At 42.1% G+C, this 27,539-nt stretch overlaps 1 long non-coding RNA gene across 1 annotated transcript; it reads left to right on the top strand.

Annotated features, from left to right (window-relative positions):
• Nucleotides 1-370: 370 nt before the first annotated feature.
• Nucleotides 371-27,035, top strand: LOC137356377 (uncharacterized). The gene is made up of 4 exons (XR_010971041.1): nt 371-450; nt 7,189-7,272; nt 15,833-15,916; nt 26,806-27,035. It is a non-coding gene; the product is annotated as an uncharacterized lncRNA (long non-coding RNA).
• Nucleotides 27,036-27,539: the final 504 nt, after the last annotated feature.

Raw genomic sequence — 27,539 nt, forward strand, 5'->3', positions numbered from 1 at the left:
AGGAGATTAAGGACACTTTTTTAAACAGTTATTACTCCTTGTCCATTGATCAATTGGACATGGAAATAGAACTCTGGCTTTTGCAAATGTCACTTCGCCATTGGGTCGTCCGAGTCATTGAGCACTGCGGGGCATGGGTTGTTTCGGAATGTCACAAAATTGCGGTAAAACTGCTCCAAATACCTGGGAAACAGAAGCAGAGTGCTGCAGTACTGCAGTGGACTCAGACACTGACACTGCTTATGTGTGAACTTTCCTTTTGTGATTGCTCAGAATGATTATTATTGAAAATATTACATTGATCACTTTTGTGTCTTCTCACTCACCTGTTCTTCAAGTGTAAGAGTTAACTTTTTTTTCCACCAGGCAAACACTCGAAGGAACCAGAACGAAGGTCATGACTCATCAATAGATGGAAAAGTACCTCCAGCTCGTTCCAACACATATTAGGTACAGTATCAGTCACAAAGCACAGTGACACGGTCAGGTCATCATTTCCACTGTAACAAACAAAAGAAGTAGTCAGACCCAGACTGATCCCAAAGAGACACATTATCAATCCAATAGTCAAACAGAGCGTCTGTTTTTTCCCCACCTCCAGGCGCGTATCCATTGTCTCTCGAGATAAGGAGGCCCAAAAGAAGAAAGTCAAACAGAGCATAGAGATAGTATTTGTTTCTATTTCTCTCCAACTGACTGGTAGATAGATGAATCACAGTCCAAAAACACACACATTATCTGATTTAAATACACTGTGTCACCTTGGCTACAATTCAAATACCAAATCTTAAACAGAACAGACAATATGTACCTGATTGAAAGCTACAGAATGAATCCCAATAACATACCCCACAATATAAACTGAGCTACAAATTACACACCAGTGTAAACATGTCACTAAGGGTCAGACAAAAACATACAGGATTAGTTCATTTACTACAAACTGATGGAATTTGACATTACATGTCAGGTCATACTCTGAAATTGAAAGATTGTCATTCACAATTGCTTTTGCAGAGATACAAATTGGATAAAAAGCTACAACTCAAACAAGAATTGAATAAAACCTACAGCAATAAAACATCGTTAATCCATATTTTAAATTAAACACAAGTAAACACATATTGATACATTAACGTGTGAAACAAAGAGTTGTCACCACAATGCCTGAGATACATATGAAGTACCGGATATTCCAAAGTTCTGTAGACTCTGGAGCAGTTCGTACAGATTGGAGGGTGGAAAATGTAACCCCACTATTTAAAATAAGGAGGGAGAGAAAAAAAAAGGAATTAGAGACAGAACCTTACATCAGTGGTGGGGAAAATGCTGGAGTCTATTATAAAGGATGTGATAGTTTTACGAAAGAGAAGTCATGCTTAACAAATCCACTGGAGTTTTTTGAGGATGTAACTAGCAGACTCGATAACGGAGAACTAGTGGATGTGGTGCATTTGGATTTTCAGAAGGCTTTTGACAGGGTCCCACATAAGAGGTTAGTGTGCAAAATTAAAGCACATGGGATTGGGGGTAATATACTGGCAGGGATTGGGAATTAGTTGACAGACAGGAAACAGAGTAGGAATAAATGGGTATATTTCTGGGTGGCAGGCAGGGTCCAGTGGGGTACTGCAGGAAACTGTGCTTGAGCCCCAGCTATTCACAATATATCTTACAGACTTGGGTGAGGGAAGTAAATGTAACATTTCCAGGTTTGCAGATGACACAGAGCTGGGGGTGGGGTTTGGGGGGGGATTGTGAGCTGTGAGGAGGATGCAAAAGGCTCCAACGTGATTTGGACAAGTTGGGTGAGTAGGCAACTGTGTGGCAGATGAAATATAAATAGGATAAAAGTGAAGTTATCCACTTTGGTTTTAAAACAGTAAAGCAGATTATTATCTGAATAGTGATAGATAGGGAAAGGGGGAGACCTGGGTGTCCTTGTACATCAGTCGCTGAAAGCAAGCATTCAGGTGCAGCAAGCAATTAGGAAGGAAAATGGTATGTTGGCCTTCGTTGCAAGAGGATTTGAGTACAGGAGCACAGATGTCTTACTGCAGTTATACAAGGCCTTGGTGAGACTCATCTGGAGTATTTAGAGTCATAGAGTGATACAGCACGGAACACTCTGTCCCTTCATCTGTCTTTTCCTCCCTGACAGTCCCTCTCTCTCCTTCTCTTTCCTTCTCTCTCTGTCCCTCCATCTGTCTTTCCCTCTCTCTCCTTCTTTCTCTGTCTCTCTCTCTCTGTCTTTCCATCTGTCTTTCCCTCCTCGTCACTCCCTCTCTGTCCTTCTCTCTCTGTCCCTCCATCTGTCTTTCCCTCTCTCTCCTTCTTTCTCTGTCTCTCTCTCTCTGTCTTTCCATCTGTCTTTCCCTCCTTGTCATTCCCTCTCTCTCCTTCTATCTCTGTCCCTCCATCTGTCTTTCCCTCTCTCTCCTTCTTTCTCTGTCTCTCTCTCTCTGTCTTTCCATCTGTCTTTCCCTCCTTGTCACTCCCTCTCTCTCCTTCTATCTCTGTCTCTCTCTCTATCCCTCTATCCCTCCATCTGTCCTTCCCTCCCTGTCACTCCATCTGTCTCCTTCTCTCTCTGTCCCTCCATCTGTCTTTCCCTCCCTGACACTCCCTCTCTCTCCTATCTCTGTATCTCTCTGTCCCTCCATCTGTCTTTCCCTGTCTATTTCTCCCTTTCTCTCCTTCCATCTCTGCCTCTCTCTCTCCCTCCATCTGTCTTTCCCTCTCTGTCCCTCCATCTGTCTTTCCCTCTCTGTCCCTCCATCTGTCTTTCCCTCTCTCTTCTTCAATCTCTGCCTCTCTCTCTATTTCTCTATCCCTCCATCTGTCTTTCCCTCCCTGACACTCCATCTCTCTCCTTCTCTGTCTGTCTCTCACTCTGTCCCTCCATCTGTCTTTCCCTTCCTGACACTCCCTCTCACTTCTTCTATCTCTGTCTCTCTCTCTCACCCTCCATATGTCTTTCCCTCTGTCTCTCTGTCTTTCTCCTTCTATCTCTGTCTCTGCCTCTCTCTCTGTCACTCTCTCCCTCTATCCCTCCATCTGTCCTTCCCTCCCTGTCACTCCATCTCTCCCCTTCTCTCTCTGTCTCTGTCCCTCCATTGGTCTCCCCTTTAGTGACTTGGTGCCAAATTGTTATTATTTTTTATTCATTTGTTGGATGTGTGCATTACTGGCTATGTCAGCATTTTATTGCCCATCACGAATTGCCGTTGAACCTTCTTGAACCGCTGCAGTCCATGTGGGGTAGATCCACCCACAGTGCTGTTAGGAAGTGAGATCCAGGATTTTGACCTAGTGACAGTGAAGGAATGGTGATATAGTTCCAAGTCAGGATGGTGTGAGACTGGAAGGGAAACTTGCAGGTGGTGGTGTTCCCATATGTGTTTCCTGTTTGTTTGCTCTCTCTCTCCCTCCTTATTTCTAGACCTCCCTGTCCCTCTCTGTCATGGGAACCTAAGAAGAGAAGAAAGTGGGTGCAGGAACAGAGAGACCTGGGGATGTCTGTGCACAAATTGAAGGTGGCAGGGCTAGTTGAGAAAGTGGTTAAAAGGTATATGGGATCCAGGCTTTGTAAATAGAGGCTGAGAGTATAAAAGCAAGGAGGTTATGATGAAGCTTTATAAAACACTGCTTCATCCTCATCTAGTATAGTGTCCAATTCTGGACACCATACTTTAGGAAGGATGTGGGGGCTGTAGAGAGGATGCATAAAAGATTCACGAGCAAGGTTCCAGGGATGAGGGACTTCAGTTTCGTGGATAGATTGGAGAAGCTGGGGTTGTTCTCTGTGCCTTTCTCCATCTTCCTCTCTCTCTCCTTCCTGCTATCTTTGACACTAGGAGAGAGACAGAGGGAGAGAGGGTTAGCTATGAAGCCAGGAGAAAAAGACCAACAAATTCAGCAACCATTTCAGTAGGAGAAAAGCCAATAACAAGCACAATCTGTTGGAGGGACAGGAAATCGTTTACGAAGGGACAGAGTATCTGATCACACCCGGGATGGTGTAATGAATGCCAAAAAAGCCCATGTCAGCCTGCAATATGAAAAGGAGGGATAGAGAGCAGAGAGGGAATGAGTTAATTTTGACTGAGTTAATGAGGGGGCAATGGCGTGCTACGGCTCCCACAATGCCGCGCGACTGGGAACGGCCCCTTTCTGCGGAACAGGCCGCGCTGCACTCTGGGAGGATGCTCCACACATGCGCATCTCCACAAGAGCGTTAACCGCAGCTTTTTTATATTCTCCCCCGGCTCAGACGTTCAACTTTCCTCCATTGAGATCGACAGCTGAAGCCGCTTCTCCTTTTCCTTTCAGCTGCTGTTTGCGGAAATAAGTAGCAGGCGGGTGACGTCACGCAAACATGGCGGCCGATGACACCTCCCTCCCGCTCTGGCGTCAATGAGGTCTCATTGGCTGCCTAGCCCCACGTGTCTGGAGGTCAAGGAGTCAAAAAGTGCTTCCAGCCTCCGCGCAGCCGCGGTTTGGGCGACTTGCAACCCCACCCTCGGGGTGGGGGAGGGGGTCAGCACCAAACTCTTAAAGGGACCCTGCACCACCAGAACTGTCCCAAACTCTTAAAAGGACCCAACATGGACAGAGAGAGCAAGACAGTTGGAGAGCAAGTAATAGAGACGGAAATAGAAAAGAGAGAGTGATGGGGAGAGAGAGAGGAAGGACTGAGCTTGAAAGAATCATAGAGAGATGGAGAGACTGAGAGAAAATAGGTGAGAGTGAGAGAGCAACAGATGGTGAGAAATGGAGGGAGAATCTCCTCAATTGGACAGAGATGGAGAGAGAGTGATGGAGAGACTGAGATAAAACAGGTGAGAGGGAGAGAGTGACAGAGCAAGAGATGGAGAGAGAGTGATGGAGACACGAAGAGAAAACAGGTGAGAGGGAGAGAGTGACAGAGCAAGAGATGGAGAGAAATGGAGGAAGAATTTCCTCAATTGGACAGAGATGGAGAGACTGAGAGAAAATAGGTGAGAGGGAGAGAGTGAGAGAGCAAGAGATGGTGAGAAATGGAGGAAGAATTCAGCCCCTCAAACCTGCCCCGCCATTCAATACAACCATGGCTGATCTCATTTCGTCCTCAACTCCACTTTCCTTCCCGTTCTCCATAACCCTTCAACCCATTATTAATTGAAAATCTGACCATCTCCTCCTTAACTTTACTCAACGTCCCGTCATCCAGCACAATGTGGGGTAGTGAATTCCACAGTCTGACGACCCTTTGAGAGAAGTAATTTCTCCTCATCTCTGTTTTAAATCTGCTACCCCTTATTCTGAAACTATGGCCTCTCGTTCTAGATTGCCTCACATGAGGCAATCCCCTCATTGACTTTGTCAATCCCCTTAATCATCTTTTATATCCCTCAATTATATCTCCCCTCATTCTTCTAAACACGAGAGAGCAAAGGCCTAAACTCCTCAATCTCTCTTCATAAGACAAACCTTTCATATCTGGAATCAGTCCCGTGAACCTCCTCTGAACTGCCTCAAAGAACAAAGAACAGTGCAGCACAGGAAAAGGCCATTCGGCCCTCCAAGCCTGCGCCGATCTTGATGCCTGCCTATATTAAACAAGTGGTGACCCTTACCTCCCACATCCTGTAAGAGGAGCATGCAACTACCCGAGCTTCCATCCCCTCCACTCTAAATTGACAAAAGAGATTTTAAAAAATTAAGGAAAAAACTTACCTTACCGAACCCTCCACACAAGAGACCTTTTTTTTTGGTTACAGGAGGAGGATGGGTGGGAGACACTACACGTGTAGTGTTTCAGGTTTAGCCACTGCCTGAATATATAAGTTCACTTACCCAGCAGTCCCCGTGTCCGTGTCCGCCCAATCACGAGGTAAGTACTTTATAGTGAAACTTACCTTCCCGGCTGCCCCCTGGCTCGCACTCTCACCACTCCCACTGCTCAAATGGAAGAAAGAAATACCCACCAATCACTGAGCAGCTCTCCTGTGACATCACACTTCACCTTTTGCTGGTCAAGCAGGTCCACAGAACAGAACCGAGCGGCTCTCGCTGCTGCTTCTGGTCTCTGGCTTCGGCTCCTTTTATCTCCCGGCTCCTCTCGCCTGTTCCCGCTCTCGCTGCAGAGATCTGCTCACGCGCGATATAGGCCTGTCGAATATGACGTCATAATGCAGAGAAGAGCGCATGCGCACCCCATCCCCCAGCACTGCCTCTGAGCGCCATTCACTGTGATTGTTTAAATCAGCTGCAAATGGAGACATTACAAGCCTGGGGTAAGTGAACAAACAGTATCTGCTCACAGCAGTACAACAGATTTGGGCCCGTGTCTGCCGATGTGCTGATAGATTAGCATTGATTACCGGGTACATTCAGCGGGAGTGGGGGACAGTTTGTAATGTGCATTGTGGAGCTGGAGCAGGAACTGGTCCTGGAACATGGAGTGAGCCGGGGGGGAAGGGAGAGGTCTTTCTCAGGCAGTGTCTGGACAGGGAGAGAAAGACAGAATATGATGAACTCACTATTGAAAATCATTGCTGATTTCTCTCTCCAAACAGTAATGAATGTTACAATAAAAAGCAAAATACTGCAGATGCTGGAAGTCTGAAATAAAAACAAGAAATGTTGTAAATACTCAGCAGGTCTGTTTACATCTTTGGAGAGAGAAATAGAGTTAACGTTTCAGGTCAGTGACCCTTCTTCAGTAATGAATGTTCCTGGTTCAGATCCAGTATCTCACTATTTATTGTTATTGGATAGTGAATAGCAGAAAATCTGGCTGAACAATAAAGATGCGGCAGATTTGAAGGGACCAGGTGAGAAGATTAAAGACACTTTTTTAAACAGTGCTTACTTGTTGTCCATTGAACAATGGGACATGGAAATAGAAATCTGGCTTACGCAAATGTCACTACTCGATCGGGTATTCCAATTCATGGAGCAGTGCGGGGCTTGGGTTGTTTCTGAATGTCACAGAATTGTTATAAAACCGCTCCAAATATCTGGCAAGTAGAAGCAGAGTTCTGCAGTACTGCAGTGGACTCAGACACTGACACTATTTGTGTTGTTAACTTTCCTTTTGTGATTGTTCAGAATGATTAATATTGAAAAGATTACATTGATCACTTTTCTGTCTTCTCACTCAGCTGTTATTCAAGTATAAGAGTTACCTTTCTTTTCCTGCAGGCAAAGACTTGAAGGAACCAGAAGGAAAGGCATGACTCCTCGACAGAAGGAAATGTGCATCCAGCTCGTTCCAACACCTATTAGGTACAGTATCACTCACAAAACACAGTGACACGGTCAGGTCATCATTTCCACTGTAACAAACAAAAGAAGTAGTCAGACCCACACAGATCCCAAGAGACACATTATCAATTCAATAGTCAAACAGAGCATTAGAGATAGTAGTCGTTTCTATTTCACTCCAACTGACTGGTAGATATATCAATCACAGTCCAAAAACACACAGTATCAGATTTAAATACATTGTGTTGCCTTGGTTACAATTCAGTTCCCAAATCTTAAGTAGAACTGAACAAATGTACCTAATTGAAAGCTACAGAATGAATCCCAATAACGTTCCCCACAATATAAACTGAGCTACAAATTACACACCAATCCAGACATGACACTAAGGGTCAAACAAAAACACACAGGATTAATTCATTTTCTACAAACAGATGTAATTTGACATTACATATCAGGTCATGTTCTAAAATTGAAAGATCATCATTCAAAATTGCTTTTGCAGAGCTACAAATTGGATACCAAGCTGCAACTCACACACAAGAATCGCATAAAACTTACAGCAATGAAATATCGTTAATCCATATTTTAAATTAAACACAAGTAAACACATATTGATACATTAACGTGTGAAACAAAGAGTTGACAAAACAATGCCTGAAATATATATTAAATCCTGAATACAGCAGGATCTCAACTCACATACAGCACAAAGACACTTAGATGCAGAGTGAATCCTACACTCAACCAGGGTGCCAGAGCCTCACAGATCAGGAATGAATCACATATGCAAACACAGTATCAGTAACTTACATATATTGAATGTGTCTATCCTGTGTGCACAGTAGAGATACTGGCAGATACAGAATGTCTCCCACACTTACATACTCCCCCATAGACAGACACATAAGGAATGCATTCCAAACACACATTCAGTACCAGAGACTCTCAAATTCAGAATAAACCCTACATTCACACACAGGACCAGAGACTGAAAGTCCAGAATGTGGCCCACATTCATATACATATCATTATCCCTTATCCAATAGGTATGAGCTTCTTGCTCCCTGTGTGGACGAGGGCACAGGCTGTAGGGAGGATGAGCAAACTGTCCACAGCACCGTGGTTCAGAGCGCTATTCAAGTGGACGGAATAGTAATAGGGGATTGCAGATTTAGGGGAATAGATTCCATTCTCTGGCATCAATAACAGGGAGTCCCAAAGGCTGCGTTGCCTACCTGGTGCCAAGATTAATGACATCTCTTCTTGACTGGAGAGTAACTTGGAGTGGGAGGGGAAGGATCCAGCTGTCTTGGTCCACATAGGTCGGACAAGGAATCCGGTTCTGCTGAGGGCCTATGAGCAGCTCGGGGCTAAATTAAAAAGCAGAACCAGAAAGGTAATACTCTCCAGAATGCTACCAGAGCAATGTGCAAATTGGTGTCGGGTAAATCAGATTATAGAGGTAAGCGTATGGCTCAAAGATTGGTGTGGGAGAAACGGGTTCCAATTCATGGGGCACTGGCACCAGTACTGGGGAAGGAGAGAGCTGTTCCACTGGGACAGGCTTCATTTGGACCATGCTGGGACCAATGTCCTGGCGAATCATATAACTAGGGTTGTAGATAGGACTTTAAATTTATTAGTGTGGGGTGGGGGGTGGCGTTCAATTGAAGGGAAGTTTAAAAAATCAAAAAGGAACGAGAGAACGGAGGTGCAGAGTAGTGAAAAGGCAAACGGTAATCAAAGTATGACAGGAAGGTGCAGCTAATATAAGCAGCAGAGTTCAGCAGAAATTAGAACCAGAATGAATAATAATGATAAAAAGTCAAAGCCTCTTTATCTGAATGCACACAGCATTTGTAACAAGATAGATCAGTTGGCGGCACAAATAGAAATAAATGAATGTGACTTGATAGCTATTACAGAGACGTAGTTGCAGGGTGACCAAGACTGGAAACTCAATATTCAAGGTTATACAATGCTCTGGAAAAATAGGCAAAAAGGAAAAGGAGGTGGGGTAGCTTTGTTAATAAAGGAAGGTATCAGTGTGGTGTTGAGTAGTGAAATAGGTGCAATAGATCATGATGTGGAATCAGTTTGTGTGGAAATAAGGAATAGCAAAGGGAAGAAGTCACGGGTGGGAGTCATCCATAGGCCCCCGAAGAGCTGTCTCACTGTAGGACAAAGTATAAATCCGGAAATAATGGAGCTGTGTAAGAAGGGTGCTACAATAGTCACGAATGATTTTAATCTGCATATTGACTGGACAAATCAGATTGGCAGAGGTAATATGGAAGGTGAATTTGTCGAGTGCATCAGGGACTGTTACTTCGATCAATACATTGCAGAACATACCCAGGAACAGGCTATTTTGGATCTAGTAATGTGTAATGTGATAGGATTAACAAGAGATATTGTTGTTAAGGATCCTCTATGGGGTAGTGATCACAACATGGTAGAATTTCAAATTCAGTTTGAGGCGAGCAACTCGGGTCTCAAACCAGTATCCTCAAATTAAACAAGGGCAATTGCTGTGGTATGAAGAAAGAGTTGTCTAAAGCGGGCTGGGAAAATGGACTAAGGGGAAGGTCAGTGGATGAGCAGTGGCAGATATTTAAACAGATATTTCATAATGCTGAGCAAAAATTTATCCCAGTCAAAAAGAGAAGGATGAAGCATCTGCGATTAACAAAGTCTGTCAAGGAGAATATCCAATTAAAAACTAAGGCAAACAAAGAGGGAAAAACTAGTGGTGGGCCAGGGGATTGGGAATATTTTAGGAATCAGCAACGGATGACTAAAAAGTGAATAAAGAGGGGGAACATTGATTCTGACAGTAAATTGCCAAGAAATATATAAACAAACAGCGAGAGCTTCTCCGGGTATATAAAAAGAACGAGAGTAGCTAAAGTGAGTGAGGGGACCTCAGAGGATGCAACTGGGGGACTGATAATGTGGTACAGGGAAATGGCAAATAATTTATACCAAAATTTTGCCTTGGTCTTCACACATTACACATACTCACGCAGCAGACGTTGATCGCTGCAGAAAAAGGAAATGTGCGCACAGACACCGAAAAGTAACTAAGATGCAGAGAAGAACACAAACTTACAGACCAGAAATCAAAAGATTCAGAGAAAAAAAACCCATGTCACACACTGGAGTTTGAAAGATATAGAATAAACCCACACTGTCATTCCTTAACTTTACAGGTACAAATTAAAACTGACACTCACATACCAGAAACCAACTGGTGCAAAGTCAAACTCAGTCAAGTAACAGTAACTGACAGGTACGGATCAAAAACCAGAATCATATCACAGAAAATAACAGGTACAGAATAAAACAACAGTCACATATCAGAATCTGGCAGGTGGAGAAATAAACCACCTTACTTTGCCATAAACTGCCAGGTACAGACTAAAACAGAGAGTCATTTACTATCAATGGACAGGTACAGATCTAATCCTTCAGTCACTTAACAGAAGCAAAAAGGTATAGGATAAAGCATGTACTCAAATTCCAAAGATTGAAAGATCCAGAATAAACCCACATTCACATACCAGAAACTGACAGGGAAAGATTGAAATCTTCACACATTTCAGAAAGTAACTGGTACAGAATAAATGCCACCCTCACATATGAGAAACTGGTAGATACAGATTGAAACACAGACTCACACACTAGAAGCCAAAAGGTACAGATTAACATCTCCATTCACATATCAGAAATTAGGAGATGAAGTATAAAAACCACACTGAACTACCAGAGACTGACAGACACAGAGTGAAATCCACGGTGAATTGTAAGAAATTTACAGTTAGAGAGGGAAAGTCTGTGATGCAGAACAGAGAGTGACAGGTACAAAGAAAACCTAACAATTGGCACTTCAGACACTGACAAATACAGAACAAAACATACGCATAAGGAAGAAGATTCATATACCAGATACTGCCAGATACCGACTAAAACTCGCACGCAGGTAAAGGAAACTGAGAGGTTCAGAATAAAATTGGCAGTCACATACCAGAGAATGACATGTACAAATTAAACCTCAGAGCCATATGTCAGAAACTGGCATGTACAGATTAAAAATCACATTCACATCCGAGACAATGTAGAGATGTGGTGAAAAATCTACAATCAAAAACCAGAATGTACCCTTTACTCTTATAACAGATAGTGACAGTGACAGGATAAAAACCACAGCTACACATTAGAAATTTAAGGGCACAGATTAAACTTTAAATTGGCCTAACTGGACACTTAAAGATGAAGAGTGAACCCCCCACTCATATTCCCAAGAATGGAATATTAACAGTCAAATCCACACTCACATACCCTAAACTGATGGGGACAAAGTACAAGCCAGACACACAGACACATCAAAATCTGAAAGATACAGAATAAGACGGTTCTCACATAAAACAGGTACCGATATACTCACACTCAAAATCAGAAACTGACAGAGATAAATTGTAGACTAGGGAATTGAGAGGTAAACGTGCTGGGACCAGTGTTCTGACAAACTGCATAACTAGGGAAGCAGAGAGGGCTTTGAATGAAACAAAGGGGTAGAGGGATCAAGCTTGGGTAGGTGCAACAAATCAAGGGGCAGAGTCAAGGTAAGAGAGCAGAATAGTAATATGGGAAATGAAGACCAGTGAATGGCGGAAGGGACAGAGAGAAAAAAACCTAAGAACACAGCAACAGTCAACACGAGGTGTTACAAAGATAACAAAAATATAAGGCTCTGTATGTGAATGCACATAGCATTCATAACAAGGTAGAGGGACAGATAGTGCACATTGAAGTAAATCAATATGATATAATAGCCATTACAGAGACATGGTTGCAAGTTAACAATGGTTGGGTCCTGAATATTGAGGGGTATACAGCATTCAAGAAGAATAGGAAGTTAGATAAAGGTGAAGGGGTTGCACTGTTAATCAAGGATGGCATTGGTGCAATAGTTAGAGATGACCTTGGTTCCGGAGATCAGGATGTAGAATCGGTTTGGGTGACAATGAGGAATAGTCAGGGAAAGAAGTCACTAGTAGGAGTTGTGTACTGGCCACAGAGCAATAATGACAATGTAGGGTGAAGTATACAAGAACAAATTTTGGGTGCTTGTGATAAAGGGATGGAAATAATAATGGGGATTTTATTCAACATATAAACTGGAAAAATGAGATTGGTTATAGCAGCCTGGACGAGGAGTTCATAGAATGCTTTTGAGATCGTTTCTTTGAGCAGTACATTCTGGAAGCAGGTTATATTAGATTTGGTATTGTGTAATTTGACAGGATTAATTAATGACCTCAGTGTAAAGGCACCTCTAGGTAGCAGCAACCACAATATGACTGAATTTTGCATCCAGTTTGAAATTGAGAGGAGTGGGTCTAAGACAAGTATTTTAAACTTAAATAAGGACAACTATGTGGGCATGAAAGCTGAGCTGGCTGAATTGAACTGGGTTACTAGGCTAGGAGAAAAGTCAATAGAGAAGCAGTGGCAGACATTGAAGGCGATATTTCTGAATACTCAAAGGAAGTATATACCAACAGTAAAGTAAAATTCTAAGGGGAGGACCCACCATCCATTGTTCACTGAAGAAGTTAAGGATAGCCTCCACCTTAAGGAAAAAGCATATAATTGAGCAAAGACGAGTGGCAGGTCAGATGATTGGTCAGAATATAATGAATGGCAGAGAATGACTGAAAGGTTAATCAGGGGAAAATAAATTAGATTATGACAGCAAACTAGCTAGAAATGTAAAAACGGATAGCAAGAGTTTCCATAGGTATTTAAAAAGGAAAAGTGTAAGTAAAGTGAGTGTTGGTCCTTTAGAAAATGAGAATGGGGAGTTAATAGTAGATAATAAAGAAATGGTGGTTGAAATGAACAATTATTTGGCTTCTGTCTTCACTAGAGGATACACAAAATATTTCAGTAATAGCAGTAAATCAGGAGGTGGAAGGAAGAGAGGAACTTGGTGAAGTTACAATCACCAGGGAAGTGGTACTGAGTAAACTGATGGAGCTGCTGGCTAACAAGTCTCTGGGTCCTGATGGGCTTCATCCTCGGGTCCTGAAAGTTATGGCTGCTGAAATAGTTGACTCGTTATTTTTTCAAGATTTGCAAGATTCTAGAAAGGTTCCATCAGACTGGAAAGTAGCAAATATAACCCTTCTATTCAAGAAGGTGGGGGGGCAGAAATTGGGTAACTATAGGATAGTTAGCTTGACCCCTGATTCAGGGAAGGCATTAGAATTGATCATTAAGGAGGCTATAGCTGGGCATTTAGAAAAACACAAGGTCATTGGAAATGTTCAGCATGGCTATGTGAAAGGAAAATCATAGTTAACCAAAGTATTAGAGTTCTTTCAAGGAGGAAAATGCACTGGGGATAAAGGAGAGCCCATTGACATACAGTATTTGGTTTTCAAGAAGGCCTTTGTCAAGGTGTCACATGAAAGGTTATTGTGCAAAGCAGGAGTTCATGGTGTAGTGGGTAACTTAATTAGCATGGATAGAAGATTGGCTGGCTGACAGAAAACATTCTGATCGGGAGGATGTGATAAGTGGAGTAACACAGGGGTCTGTGCTGGGCTCACAACTTTTTACAATTTATATCCATGACCTAGATGAGGGGAGCAATGGCATGGCAGTTAAATTTGCAGATGACACACAGATCGGTAGGAAAGTGTGTTGTGGAGAGGACATAAGGAGGTTGCAGACCTTGATAGATGGTTGAGTGAGTGGTCAGAAATCTGGCAGATAAAGTATAATGTGAAAAAATGTGAAGTTGTTCACTTTGTCAGGAAGATTAAAAAAACAAATTATTACTTAAATGGAGAACAACTGCATAATTCCGAGGTGCAGAGGGATCTAGGTGTTCTGGTGCATGAGTCATGAAAAGTTAGTATGCAGGTACAGCAAGTCATCAAGAAGGAAAATGGAATACTATCCTTTATCATGAGAGGAATTGAAAATAAATGGAAGAATGTTATGCTTCAGTTATACAGGGCATTGGTGTGACCACATCTTGAATACTGCGTGCAGTTTTAGTCTCCATATTTCAGGAAGGAAGTAAATGTGTTGGAGGCGTTTCACAGGAGGTTTATTAGATTGATACCTGGAATGAGTGGGTTGTCTTATGAGGAAAGGTTGGACAGACTGGGCTTTTCTTCACTGGAGTTTTGAAGAGTGAGGGGAGACTTGATTGAAGTGTATAACATCCTGAATGGTCTTGACAAGTGGATGGGGAAAGGATGTTTCCTCTTGTGGATGAGTTCAGAACTCGGGGGTGCTGTTTTCGAATTAGGGGTCGCCATTTTAGGACAGAGATGAGATTTTTTTCTCTCCGAGGGTTGTGCAACTTTGGAATTCTCTGCCTCAGAAGGTGGTGGAGGTGGGGTAATTGAATATTTTTAAGGCAGGGGTAGATAGATTCTTGTTAGGCAAGGGAATCAAAGATTATCAGGCATAGATGGGAGTGTGGAATTCAACTCAGAAATTGATCAGCCATGAACAAATTGAATAGCGGAGCAAGCTCGAGCGGCTGAATGGTCTACTTCTGCTAATTCAGCAGGACTGGGGGACTGTTTGTAATATGCACTGTGAAGCAGGAACTGGTCCAGGAACATGGACTGAGCCAGGGGAAAGGGAGAGGTCTTTCTCGGGCACTGTCTGGACAGGGAGAGAGAGACAGAATATGATGAACTCCCTTTTCAAAATCATTGCTGATTTCTCTCTCCAAACTGTAATGAACGTTCCTGGTTTGGATTCAATATCTCACTGTTTGTTGTTGTTGGATAGTGAATTGGGTGGCAGAGTGGCACAGTGACTAGCACCGCAGCCTCACAGCTCCAGTGACATTGGTCCGGTTCTTCGTACTGCTTGTGTGGATTTTGTAAATTTTCCCTGTGACTGCATGGGTTTCCGCTGGGTGCTCTGGTTTCCTTCCACATGCCAAAGAATTGCAAGTTGATAGGTAAATTAGCCATTGTAAAAAACAAAATGCCCCTGGTGCAGGTATGTTGTAGGAGAATAGTGGGGACTTTACAGGTAGAAATGGGATTAATATAGGAATGGTATAAATGGGTGGTTGGTGGTCAGGAAGGACTCGATGGGCTGAAGGGCCTGTTCAGGTACTGTATCTCTCGATGAATGGCAGATTTTCAAAGACTGTCAATTGCAGGATCAGGAGAGGAGATTAAGGACACTTTTTTAAACAGTTATTACTTCTTGTCCATTGAACAATTGGACATGGAAATAGAACTCTGTCTTGTGCAAATATCACTTCTCCATTGAGTCGTCCATGTCATTGAGCACTGCGGGGCATGGGTTCTTTCTGAATGTCACAAAATTGCTGTAAAACTGCTCCAAATACCTGGGAAACAGAAGCAGAGTGCTGCAGTACTGCAGTGGACTCAGACACTGACACTGCTTATGTGTGAACTTTCCTTTTGTGATTGCTCAGAATGATTATTATTGAAAATATTACATTGATTACTTTTGTGTCTTCTCACTCACCTGTTCTTCAAGTGTAAGAGTTACCTTTTTTTTCTGCCAGGCAAACACTCGAAGGAACCAGAATGAAAGTCATGACTCATCAATAGATGGAAAAGTACCTCCAGCTCGTTCCAACACATATTAGGTACAGTATCACTCACAAAGCACAGTGACACGGTCAGGTCATCATTTCCACTGTAACAAACAAAAGAAGTAGTCAGACCCAGACTGATCCCAAAGAGACCCATTATCAATCCAATAGTCAAACAGAGCATAGAGATAGTATTTGTTTCTATTTCTCTCCAACTGACTGGTAGATACATGAATCACAGTCCAAAAACACACACATTATCTGATTTAAATACACTGTGTCACCTTGGCTACAATTCAAATACCAAATCTTAAACAGAACAGACAAAATGTACCTGATTGAAAGCTACAGAATGAATCCCAATAACACACCCCACAATATAAACTGAGCTACAAATTACATACCAGTGTAAACATGTCACTAAGGGTCAGACAAAAACATACAGGATTAGTTAATTTACTACAAACCGATGGAATTTGACATTACATGTCAGATCATACTCTAAAATTGAAAGATTGTCATTCACAATTGCTTTTGCAGAGATACAAATTGGATAAAAAGCTACAACTCACAAACAAGAATTGAATAAAACCTACAGCAATAAAACATCGTTAATCCATATTTTAAATTAAACAAAAGTAAACACATATTGATACATTAACGTGTGAAACAAAGAGTTGTCACCACAATGCCTGAGATACATATGAAGTACCGGATATTCCAAAATTCTGTAGACTCTGGAGCAGTTCGTACAGATTGGAGGGTGGAAAATGTAACCTCACTGTTTAAAACAAGGAGGGAGAGAAAAAAAAGGAATTACAGACGAGTGAACCTTACATCAGTCGTGGGGAAAATGCTGGAGTCTATTATAAAGGATGTGATAGTTTTACGAAAGAGAAGTCATGCTTAACAAATCCACTGGAGTTTTTTTGAGGATGTAACTAGCAGACTCGATAATGGAGAACTAGTGGATGTGGTGCATTTGGATTTTCAGAAGGCTTTTGACAAGGTCCCACATAAGAGGTGAGTGTGCAAAATTAAAGCACATGGGATTGGGGGTAATATACTGGCAGGGATTGGGAATTAGTTGACAGACAGGAAACAGAGTAGGAATAAATGGGTATATTTCTGGGTGGCAGGCAGGGTCCAGTGGGGTACTGCAGGAAACTGTGCTTGTGCCCCAGCTATTCACAATATATCTTACAGACTTGGGTGAGGGAAGTAAATGTAACATTTCCAGGTTTGCAGATGACACAGAGCTGGGGGTGGGGTTTGGGGGGGGATTGTGAGCTGTGAGGAGGATGCAAAAGGCTCCAATGTGATTTGGACAAGTTGGGTGAGTAGGCAACTGTGTGGCAGATGAAATATATATAGGATAAAAGTGAAGTTATCCACTTTGGTTTTAAAACAGTAAAGCAGATTATTATCTGAATAGTGATAGATAGGGAAAGGAGGAGGTGCAACGAGACCTGGGTGTCCTTGTACATCAGTCGCTGAAAGCAAGCATTCAGGTGCAGCAAGCAATTAGGAAGGAAAATGGTATGTTGGCCTTCATTGCAAGAGGATTTGAGTACAGGAGCACAGATGTCTTACTGCAGTTATACAAGGCCTTGGTGAGACTCATCTGGAGTATTTAGAGTCATAGAGTGATACAGCACTGAACCAGGCCCTTTGGGCAACCGAGTCTGTGCTGACCAACAACCACCCATTTTTATACTAATCCTACATTAACCCCATCCGACCAACAATCACCTATTTATACTAATCCTACATTAATCCCATATTCCCTACCTCTACCCACCTTCCCTACCACCAACCTATACTAGGGGCAATTTACAATGGCCAATTTACCTATCAACCTGCAAGTCTTTGGCTGTGGGAGAAAATCAGAGCACCCAGCGGAAACCCACATGATCACAGGAAGAACTTGCAAACTCCGCACAGGCAGTACCCAGAACCAAACCCATGTCGCTGGAGCTGAGAGGCTGTGGTGCTAACCACTGTGCCACCATATTGTGTGTAGTTTTGGTCTATTTATCTTAGGAATTTTGTTCTCGCCTTGGTTCCTGGGATGGCAGGATTGATGTACGAGGAGAGATTGGGTCAAGTAGGCCTACATTTACTTTGGTTTAGAAGAATGAGAGGGGATCTCATAGAAACCAATAAACTTCTAAAAGGACTAATCATGCTGAATGCAGGGAGGATGTTCCCGATGGCTGGGGAGTCCAGAACCAGGGGTCACAGTCTCAGGATACGGGGTATGCAATTTAGAACTGAGATGAGGAGAAATTTCTTCACTGAGGGTGGTGAACCTATGGAGTTGTCTACCGCAGAAGGCAGTGGAGACCAAGTCATTAGATATATTCAAGAAGGAAATAGATATATTTCTTAATGCCAAAGGGATCAACTGATATGGGGAGAATGTGGGAACAGGGCACTGAATTGGACAAATAGCCATGATCCCTATTTAAATGGTGAAGCAAGCCCTTTGGGGGCCTTCTCATGTTCCTATTTTCTATGTTTCTATGAATACAGCAGGATCCCACACTCACATACAGCACATAGACAACTACATACAGAATGAATCCTACACTCAAACAGAGAACAAGAGCTTCAGAGATCGAGAATGAATCACAAATACAGACACATTATCAGTAACTTACATATATTGAATGAGTCCAACATGTGTGCACAGTACAGATACTGGCAGATACAGAATTTCTCACGCATGTACAGAATCCCCTAGAGACAAACACAAAGGGAATGAATTCCAAACACACATCCAGTACCAGAGACTGTCAAATTCATAATGAAGCCTAAATTCACACACAGGATCAGAGACTGAAAGGTACAGAATGTGGTCCACAGTCATATCATTATCCTTATCCCTTATCCATGAGGTATGAGGTTGTTGCTCCACATGTGGATGAGGGCACAGGCTGCAGGGAGGATGAGCAAACTGACCACAGCACCGTGGTTCAGAGTGCCATTCAAGTGGGGGGTTTAGTAATAGGGGATAGTATAGTTCGGGGAATCGATACCGGTCTCTGCAGCAAAGACAGGGAGTCCTGAAGGCTGTGCTGTCTACCTGGTGCCAAGATTAAGGACATCTCTTCTGGACTGTAGAGGAGCTTGGAGTGGGATGGGAAGGATCCAGTTGTCGTGGTCCACATAGATATCAATGCCGTAGGTAGGACTTGAAAGAGGTTCTGCTGAGGTACAAGGAACAGCTCGGGGTTAAATTAAACAACAGAACATCAAAGGTAATACTCTCCGAATTACTACCTGAGCCATGTGCAAATTGGCATAGGGTAAATAAGATTGGAGAGGTAAACGTGTGGCTCAAAGTTTGGTGTGTGAGTAATGGGTTCCAATTCATGCAGCAGTGGCACCAGTACTGGGGAAGGAGAGAGCTGTTCCATTGGGATGGGCTTCATTTGAACCATGCTGGGACCAGTGTCCTGTTGAATCGTATAACTAGGGTTGTAGATATGACTTTAAAGTAATTAGTGTGGGGAAGGTTTCAATTGTAGGGAAGTTTAAAAAATCAAAAAGAAATGAGAAAGCACTGGTGCAGGCTAGTGAAGAGACATATGGTAATCAAAGTGTGACAGGAAGGTGCCGAAAATATTAGCAGAAGAGTGCAGCAACAATTCAAACCAGAATGACTAATAATGGTAAAAAGTCAAAGCTTAAGGCTCTTGAACTGAATGCACCCAACATTTGGAAAAAGGTAGATGAGTTGTTGGCACAGATAGAAATAAATGAATGTGACTTGATAGCTGTTACAGAGACGTAGTTGCAGGGTGACCAAGACTGGAAACTCAATATTCAACGTTCTGGAAAAATAGACAAAAAGAAGCAGGTAGGATAGCTTTGTTATCAAAGGAAGGTATCAGTGCAGTGGTGAGTGGTGATATAGGTGCAATAGATCATGATGCAGAATCAGTTTGGGTGGAAATTAGGAATAGCAAGGGGAAGAAGTCACGGGTGGGATTCGACTATAGGTCCCTTACGTGTCGTCTCACTGTCGGACAAAGTATAAATCGGGAGATAAAGGTGCCATGTAAGAAGGGTGGCAGAATTGTTATGGGTAATTTTAATCTGCATATTGACTGGACAAATCAGATTGGCAGAGGTAACATTGAAGACAAATTTGTAGCATGCATCAGGGACTGATACTTAGAGTAATACATTGCAGAACCTACCCGGGAACAGGGTATTTTAGATCTAGCAATGTGTAATAAGGTAGTATTAATAAGAGATATCGTAGTTAAGAATCCTCTGGTGTGTAGTGATCACAACATGGTAGAATTTCAAATTCAGTTTGAGGGCGAGCAACTCGGGTCTCAAACCAGTGTCCTTAACTTGAAAAAGGCAATTGCAGTGGTATGAAGAAAGAGTTGTCTAAAGTGGGCTGGGAAAATAGCGTAAGGGGAAAGTTAGTGAATGAGCAGTGGCAGGCATTTAAACAGATAGTTCATAATGCTGAGCAAAAATTAATCCCAGTCAAAAAGAGAAGGATGAACCACCCATGATTAACAAATTCAGTCAAGGAGAGTATCCAATCAAAAACTAAGGCATACAAAGTGGCAAAGATTAGTGGTAGGCCGGACGATTGGGAATTTTTTTAGGAACCAGCAGCGGATGACAAAAAAGGGAGAAAAACGATTATGAAAGTAAATTGGCAACAAATATAAAAACAAACAGTGAGAGCTTCTATGGGTATAGAAAAAGAGAGTAGCTAAAGGGAGTGTGGGACTTTGGAGGATGTGACTGTAGAATTGATCACAGGGAACAGGGAAATGGCAGATAATTTAAACCAATATTTTGCATCTCTCTTCACAGTGGAGGACAGTTTAAACTTCCCACAGATATCAGATAATCAAGGGCCTAATAGGAAGAAAGATCTTGTAACTGTCTCTATAACGAGGGACAAAGTACTTGACAAACTAATGGGACTAAAGGCAGACAAGTCGCCAGGACCTGAGGCCTACATCCTAGAGTTTTAAACCAAGTGGCTGCAGAGGTAATGGAAACATTGGTCAAAATATTCCAGATCTCAGTGGATTCCAGGAGGGTCCTAGCAGATTGGAAAACCGTTAATGTGATGCCCCTGTTCACGAAGGGAGGGAGACAAAAAAGCAGAAAACGATAGGCCAGTCAGTCTAACATCTGTCATTGGGAAAATGCTGGAGTCCATTGTGAAGGAAGAAATAGCAGGATATTTAGAAAAGCTTAATGCAATCAAACCAAGTCAACATGGTTTTGTGAAAGGGAAATCATGTTTGATAAATTTGCCAGAGTTCTTTGATGGTATAACAAGCAGAGTTGATAAACTGGTACCGGGTGCTGTGGTGTATTTGGATTTCCCGAAGGCATTCGATAAAGAGCTACATTAATGATTACAGCACAAGACAGGAGCTCATTGGGTATTGGGAATAATGTATTAGCATGGATTGAGGATTGGTTGACACACAGAAGACGGAGTTGGGATTAATGGGTCTTTTTCAGGTTGGAAAGATTTAACTAGTGGAGTGCCACAAGGATCAGTCCTGGGCCCTCAATTATTTACTATCTATAGTAATGACTTGGAGGAGGGGGCAGAGTGTAATATATCCACATTTGATGACTATCCAAAAATAGGTGGGAAGACATGCTGTCATGAGGACGTAAGGAATCTGCAAAGGAGAAAGATAGGTTTAGTCAGTGGGCAAAAACTTGGCAGATGGAGTTTAATGTAGGAAAGTGTGAGGTCATGTACTTTGACAGGAAGAATCAAAAGGCAGATGATTATTTAAATGGAGAGAAACTCCAAAAAAGTGCAGCACAGAGGGATCTGGGTTCTTGTCCTTGAAACACAAATGTTAGTATTCAGGTGCAGCAAGCAATTAAAAAGACAAATGGAATTTTGACCTTTATTGCGAGGGGGTTGGAGTTTATAAATAGGGTCGTCTTGTTACAACTGTACAGGGTGTTGGTGAGGCTGCACATGGAGTACTGTGTACAGTTTTCATCCCCGTATTTAAGAAAGGATAGACGAGCATTGGAAGCAGTTCAAAAGATATTCACTCGGCTTCTACCTGAGATGAAGGGGTTGACTTATCAAGAACGGCTACACAGGTTAGCCCTTTATTCATTACAGTATAGAAGAATGAGGGGTGACCTTATTGAAACGTATAAGATTCTGACAGGGCTTGACAGGGTAGATGCTTCCACGAGTGGGGGAATCTCGAACTATGGGACATAATTGCAGAATAAGGGGACACTCATTTTAAACTGAGATGCAAAGGAATTTCTTCTCTCAGAGGGTAGTGAGTGTCTGGAATTCCCTACCCCAGAGAGTTGTGGAGGTGAGATTACTAAAAGTATTTAAAGAGCAGGGAGATGGATTTTTGAAAAATTGGGGAGTTGAGGGCTATGCGGAGCTAGCATGAAAGAGGAGTTGAGGTCTGAGGCAGATCAGCCATGATCTTACTGAATGGTGGGGCAGGCTTGAGGGGCGCAATGGCCTTCTCCTACTCCTATTTCTTATGTTCTTAGGTTCTGAAATAAATAACATAAGAAACAGGAGCAAGACTAGTCCATTTGACCCCCCTGCCTGCTTTCCATTCATTAAAATTATGGCTGATCTGATTGTGGTCTGAACTTCAATTTCTTGGCTTCCCCCATAACCCTTTATTCCATTGTAGATCAAAAATCTGTCTGGCACATCAGAGAATGACAGCTATATAATGCATCCCATACTCAATTACAGTCCATGAAACTGATGGACACAGGGCAAATTTCATTGACATAGAGTAGTAGAGAATAAAAAGCACAATGAGAGTCACAGAATAAACAACAAATTCACTTACAATACCAGAGACAGAGATATTGAATGAATCTCAGGCTCACTGTCAGTGCCAGTTACTGATGAAAACTGAATTTATCCGTACACATATTCAGTTTGACAGACTGATTGGTACATAAGTATATTCATACTCACAGGGAGTAGCAGAAACTGACATACACCACATTAATCCCACCTCACACAGAGTACTGGAGCCTGAAATTATGAATTGGAACCAGATATAATCACAAAATAGAAAATAAATGTTACTGAATAAAGTGCATGTTTACATGTGTCAAACTCATTGAGTGATGGTGGTTTAATGCTGACCAAAGCTGCCTTCCAAGCAGTTGAGATTTTAGATTTTTAGATTTAGAGATACAGCACTGAAACAGGCCCTTCGGCCCACCGAGTCTGTGCTGACCATTAACCACCCATTTATACTAATCACTACATATTTCTACCACATCCTCACCTGTCCCTATATTCCCCTAACACCTACCTATACTAGGGGCAATTTATAATGGCCAATTTACCTATCAACCTGCAAGTCTTTTAGCTGTGGGAGGAAACCGGAGCACCCGGAGGAAACCCACGCAGACACAGGGAGAACTTCCAAACTCCACACAGGCAGTACCCAGAATTGAACCCGGGTCGCTGGAGCTGTGAGGCTGCGGTGCTAACTACTGTGCCATTGTGCTGCCCTCGGTTCCTTCCTGCAGGTCAGGTATCAATTCTAATACCATCCAGCTGCATTGATACCTTAATTGTCAATGTAATTTCCAAAATAAAATTGACAAAATACTCTCATCATCCATGTGCAGCTCCCATATAGCTGAGCTTCAGTTTTCTTTCAATGAGAACTATGTTAACCAAAGCACAGCCTTTAAACTGATAAATGAGTTCTCAGTCAGAAACAATGGCAAAGATCTTTGTTAAAGAGAGCAAAAAAAAAAAATGGAGCCTGTAAATTTCACCAGTTAAACTGAGCTCTGGGTAATGATTGAACCCACAATAATAGACTCACAGACCAGAAACTGACAAGGACAGAGTTCAAGCTACACGCAGATATATCTGAGGCTTCAAAATACAGACTAAGATGTTTCTCACATAAAAGAACATAAGAACTAAGAGCAGGAGTAGGCAATTCAGCCCCTCAAACCTGCTCCGCCATTCAATACAATCATGGCTGATCTCATTTCGGCCTCAACTCCACTTTCCTGCCCGTTCTCCATAACCGTTCAACCCAATATTAATGGAAAATCTGACCATCTTCTCCTTAAATTTACTCAACGTCCCGTCATCCACCACACTCTGGGGTAGTGAATTCCACAGTCTCACGACCCTTTGAGAGAAGTATTTTCTCCTCATTTCTGTTTTAAATCTGCTACCCCTTATTCTGAAACTATGGCCTCTCGTTCTAGATTGTCTCACAAGAGGAAACATCCTCTCTGTCTACTTTGTCAATCCCTGAATCATCTTATATACATCAATTAGATTTCCCCTCATTCTTCTAAACACTAAAGAGCAAAGGCCTAAACTGCTCAATCTTTCTTGATAAGACGAACCCCTCATCTCTGGAATCAGTCTAGTGAACCTCCTCTGAATTGCCTCCAATGCAACTACATCCCTCCTCAAGTAAGGGGACCAAAACTGTACTTAATACTCCAGGTGCTGTCTCACTAATACCTTGTACAGTTGCAGCAACACTTCCCTACTTCTATACTCTTTTCCTTTCGCAATGAATGCCAAAATTCCATTTGGGTTCCCTAATACCTGCTGCATCTGCATACCAGTTTTCTGCAATTCACGCACGAGAACGCCAACATGCCTCTGTTCCAAAGCACTCTGACGTTTCTCTCCATTTTGATTATAATTTGACTTTCTATTCTTCTGACCAAAATGGATAACCTCACACTTATCCACGTTAAACTCCATCTGCCACATTTTGGCCCATTCACTTAAGCTATCCATATCCATTCGTAAATTTCTTATTTCTTTATTGCAACTTACTATCTAACCTGTTTTCATGTCATCAGCAAATTTGGCTATAGTGCCTTCTGTCCCTGCATCCAAGTCATTAATATAGATTGTAAATAGCTGGGTCACAAGGACCGAACCCTGTGACACCCCACTAGTTATATCTTGCCAACCAGAAAAAGACCCATTTATACTGAACCTCTGTTTTCTGTTGATTAGCCAATCCTCTATCCAAGCCCATAAATTGGCCCTAACCACATGTGATCTTTCCTTTTGTTCGGCACCTTATCCAATACCTTCGTAAAGTCCAGATATACTACATCTACAGGATCCCCATTATCCACTTTGCTTGTTACATGTTCGAAGAACTCTAGCAAATTAGTCAAACACGATTTACCCTTCATAAAACCATGCTGACTCAGATGTATTGCGTTTTGACTTTCCAAATGACCTGTTATTACATTCTTAATAATGGATTCTAACAATTTCCCAATATAGATGGATGTGAAACTAACTGGTCTATAGTTTCCTACTTTCTGCCTTCCTCCCTTTTTGAAGAAGGGCGTTATATTGGCATTTTTCCAATCCACTGGAACCTTTCCTGCATCCAGGGAATTTTGAAATATTATAACCAATGGATCCACTATCTTGCTGCAACTTCCTTTAAGACCCTAGGATGAAGGCTATCATGCCCTGGGGACTTGTCTACCTTCAATCCCAATGGTTTGCTGAGTATTTTTTTCCTAGTGATGATGATTGTTTTAAGTTCTTCCCTTTCTATAAACTCTGCATTCCCTGTAACAGACAGGAGCAGAAAAAAAACCTGCACTCACAATCAGATACAGACAAATTGCAGGTTAGGGATTGAGAGATTATAGAGTGAAACTTACATTTGCATACCAGAAACTGAATGATACAGCAAAATAGACAAGAAAACAACACTCACCTGTGAGAGCAGAGTAAAATTATACAAACATACCAGAAAGAGAGAAGCATGAAGCAAACCCCACACACACTGCAGAAACTGATAGGTAAAGATCAATACTGTAAGGCACAAAGGAATTAAAGGTTCAAACGCACACTCACATTTCAGCGGCAGACAAATGTCGAGTAAATCCCATACTCCCATCGCAGAAACTGACAAAACACGAAGTGAAAACTACACACATACCAGAAACTGACAGGTACAGAACAGAATACATATTTAAATACCAGAAAATAAAACCAACATTCACACACCACAGAATGACAGGTACAGTGTAAACCCCACATCATACTCCAAAAACTGACAGATACAGACTAAATCAATACTCCCGTACCAGAAACTGTCAGGTACAATGGCGATCACTGGACGATATTTAGTTTGTAGGGCAGGGAATTAATAAGTGACACAATGTTTGAACCGGTTGGTGAACGTGCTTGTTTGAGAACTCAAAGTTAACTTGGCTGAAATTTGAACAGTTGGTATTGAAATCACTTCAGCAAATCGATTATTTCAGAGAGGCTGTCAGTGGATCTTAAAAGAGCCGTTGTGCTTGGTGCTTTATTTCTGTACATTGTGGAGATCTACAAGGAGCTGTTGTGCTTGGTCACTGCCTTTGTCCCTTTCGACATGGTGGACTTGGCAAGCTCCCCAGGCAGCAACAGGCCCATCGCAATGGAGACGTGCATCCAAAAACCGGAAGGAGCAAATGATTGTGGCTGGTGCCATCTTCTGGCCGAAAGTGAGTTGTGCAACGAGAGAACCATTCATTTGTATCTATTTTAATTGGAGAGAAATAACAGAGTGTGGTGATGACACATTCAATGGAGCCCTTCCAAAGAGAATTGGATAATGATATGAAGAGTAAATCAAAATTACCAAGCTATGGAGAAAAGGCCGTGGAGTGGGACTAGGTGAGATACTCTTGCAGAAACCTGGCCCAGACAGAATGGGCCGAATGTCCTCTTTCTGTGATGCAACCATTCAATGATTCTATCCTTCAATGGTAACATAAACGTGGTAATGAAAACAAAGTGCAGGATATACCCATCAGGGCTGGCAGCACCTGCAGAGAGAGCAACAGATTTAACGTTTCAGGTCTGTGATCTTACATCAGAGTATTTACATTACATTCTGTTTTTATTTCAGATTTCCAGCATCCACAGTATTTTGTTTTTGATGAACATAAACTAAAAGTTTCAGATTAAAATGCTTGCAAAGCATTTGATTAATCAGAAGGCTATTGTGTGTAGTTGCTCCATAAATGAAGCCTGAGGGGCCTGTTTCCAGAAGCAATCTTGTTATAGTGGTGAGCAAAGCTGCTTTCCAAGCAGTTGAGTTAGTTTTGATTCCTGGCCATCACAATGACCATCTTTATTGCCCTGTTGAATGTCAGGCTTTAATTCTGGAACTTGAATTTAACTATCTAAAAATGTCAGAGCAATTGATAAAATTCTCATCATCTATGCAGTTCTCACATAAAATGGACCTGTGGGTTCTTTTTATGGCTACTATATATTGAAAAAGCCTTTAAAATAATCAGGTTTCAGTCTCAAACAAATAGTAAACATACAGATATTTCCAGCACAGAAGGAAGCCATTGGGCCCATCGACTCCATGCCAGCTCTCCATAGATGAATCCAGTCACACTCATTTCCCCACACGATCCTTGTAGCTCTGCAAGTTTATTTCCTTCAGATGCCATCCCAATATCCTCGACGTCATTAACTGCCTCAGCTTCTTCCACCCTTGTGGTCAGTGAGTTCCAGGTCATTACCATTCAGTACATAAAAAGTTCTTTCTCGTATTCCATCGTGGCAGATGGAGTTTAATCCAGACAAATGTGAGGTAATGCATTTTGGAAGATCTAATACAGGTGGGAA

This window comes from Heterodontus francisci, chromosome 45 (assembly GCF_036365525.1).
Source record: "Heterodontus francisci isolate sHetFra1 chromosome 45, sHetFra1.hap1, whole genome shotgun sequence".
Lineage (NCBI taxonomy): Eukaryota > Metazoa > Chordata > Chondrichthyes > Heterodontiformes > Heterodontidae > Heterodontus > Heterodontus francisci.